At 31.3% G+C, this 2,510-nt stretch overlaps 1 non-coding gene across 1 annotated transcript; it reads right to left on the reverse strand.

The window, feature by feature from the left end:
• Positions 1-2,125: 2,125 nt before the first annotated feature.
• LOC127747341 (small nucleolar RNA R71) lies at positions 2,126-2,229 on the reverse strand. Its single transcript, XR_008009141.1, has one exon. It is a non-coding gene; the product is annotated as a small nucleolar RNA R71 (small nucleolar RNA).
• Between the last annotated feature and the right edge of the window lie 281 nt (positions 2,230-2,510).

Below are 2,510 nucleotides of genomic sequence, written 5' to 3' on the forward strand. Positions count from 1 at the left end.
ATCACTTCATACCAACAATCTCTGTGGAATCAACCCTTACTCACGTAAGGTATTACTTGGACAACCCAGTACACTTGCTGGTTAGTTGTGCGAAGTTGTGAATTAAATTTTAGACACCATGATATTGAGCACCAAGTTTTTGGAGCTATTATCGGGGAATTAATTCCATACAACAATAAAGAGTACGAATCACAATTTCGTCCACCAAGTTTTTGGCGCCGTTGCCCGGGGATTGTTCGAGTATGGACAACTGACGGTTCATCTTGTTGCTCAGATTACGTAATTTTCTTTTTATTTTCCTTTCAAAAAAGTTTTCAAAAATCTTTCAAAAATTTTTTCTTTATTTTTCGTTTTTCAAAAATATATTGTTTGAAAAAAATTATAAAATCATAAAAACCAAAAATATTTTGTGTTCTTGTTTGAGTCTTGAGTCAATTTTTTAGTTTAGTGTCAATTGCATGTTAGAGTCCATGCATTAAAGATTTCTAAGTTTGGTGTCTTGCATGTTTTCTTTGCATCAAAATTTTTTCAAAATTATGTTCTTGATGTTCATCATGATCTTCAAGGTGTTCTTGGTGTTCATCTTGACATTAATAGTGTTCTTGCATGCATCATGAGTTTTGATTCATAATTTTCATGTTGTGAGTCATTTTTGTGTTTTTCTCTCTCCTCATCAAAAATTGAAAAATAAAAAATATCTTTTCCTTATTTCTCTCCAAAATTTCGAAAATTTGAGTTGACTTAGTCCAAAAATTTTAAAATTAGTTATTTCTTGTAAGTCAAGTCAAATTTTCAATTTTAAAAATCTTATCTTTTCAAAATCTTTTTCAAAAATCATATCTTTTTCATTTTTTCTATTTTTTCGAAAATTTTGAAAATTATTTTTCAAAAACATTTTTCCTAATTTTATTTCAAATTTTCAAAAATTATGCTAACAATTAATATGATTGATTCAAAAATTTGAAGTTTGTTACTTTCTTGTTAAGAAAGGTTCAATCTTTAAATTCTAGAATCTTATCTTTTAATTTCTTGTTAGTTAAGTAATTAATTTTAATTTTAAAAATTAAATCTATCTTATCTTATCTTTTATATCATGTCTTTCTCAAAATTTTATCTTTTTCAAAAATTTAATTTCAAAATATCTTATCTAACTTCTTATCTTCTTATCTTTTCAAATTTGATTTTAATATCTTTTTCAACTAACTATTTGACTTTTTGTTTGTTTCTTATCTTTTTCAAAACCACCTAACTACTTTTCCCTCTCTAATTTTCGAAAATATCTCATCCCGTTTTCAAAATTTCTTTTTAATTAATTAATTGTTTTAATTTTAATTCTATCTTATGTTTTATTTTCGAAAATTATTTAACTTCTTTTCAAATTTCTTTTCGAAATTTCTTCCCTCTCCCCTTCTTCTATTTATTTATTTATTTACTAACACTTCTCTTCACCTCTCTTCATCTCAAATCACTGCCCCTACCTATTCATTCTTCTTCACTCTTATTCCCTTTCTTCTTCTACTAACATAAAGGAATCTCTATACTGTGACATAGAGAATTCCTCTTTTTTTTCTTGTTCTCTTCTTCCCTATATGAGCAGGAACAAGGAAAAAGGCATTCTTGTTGAAGCTGATCCTGAACCTGAAAGGACTTTGAAGAGGAAATTAAGAGAAGCTAAATTACAACAATCCAGAGACAACCTTTCTGAATTTTTGAACAAGAAAAGGAGATGGCAGTCGAACCCAACAACAATAATGCAAGGAGGATGCTTGGTGATTTCACTAAACCAACTTCCAAATTTGATGGAAGAAGCATCTCCATTCCGGCCATTGGAGCAAACAATTTTGAGCGAAAACCTCAATTTGTTGCTCTAATGCAACAGAACTGCAAGTTTCATGGACTTCCATCTGAAGATCCTTACCAGTTTTTAATTGAGTTCTTGCAGATTTGTGAGACTGTAAAGATGAATGGAGTAAATCCTGAAGTCTACAGGCTCATGCTTTTCCCTTTTGCTGTAAGAGACAGAGCTAGAACATGGTAGGACTCACAACCTAAAGATAGCCTGGACTCTTGGGATAAGCTGGTCACGGCCTTCTTGAATAAATTCTTTCCTCCTCAAAAGCTGAGCAAGCTTAGAGTGGATGTTCAGACCTTCAAACAAAAAGATGGTGAATCCCTCTATGAAGCTTGGGAAAGATACAAGCAGATGACCAAAAAGTGTCCTGCTGACATGTTTTCAGAATGGACCATATTAGATATATTCTATTATGGTCTATCTGAGTTTTCCAAAATGTCATTGGACCATCCTGCAGGTGGATCCATCCACCTAAAGAAAACACCTGCAGAAGCTCAAGAACTTATTGATATGGTTGCAAATAACCAATTCATGTACACTTCTGAAAGGAATTCCGTGAATAATGGGATGCCTCAAAGGAATGGAGTTCTTGAAATTAATGCCCTGAATGCCATATTGGCTCAGAACAAAGTATTAACTCAGCAAGTCAACATGATCT

This window comes from Arachis duranensis, chromosome 4 (assembly GCF_000817695.3).
Source record: "Arachis duranensis cultivar V14167 chromosome 4, aradu.V14167.gnm2.J7QH, whole genome shotgun sequence".
Classification (NCBI taxonomy): Eukaryota; Viridiplantae; Streptophyta; class Magnoliopsida; order Fabales; family Fabaceae; genus Arachis; species Arachis duranensis.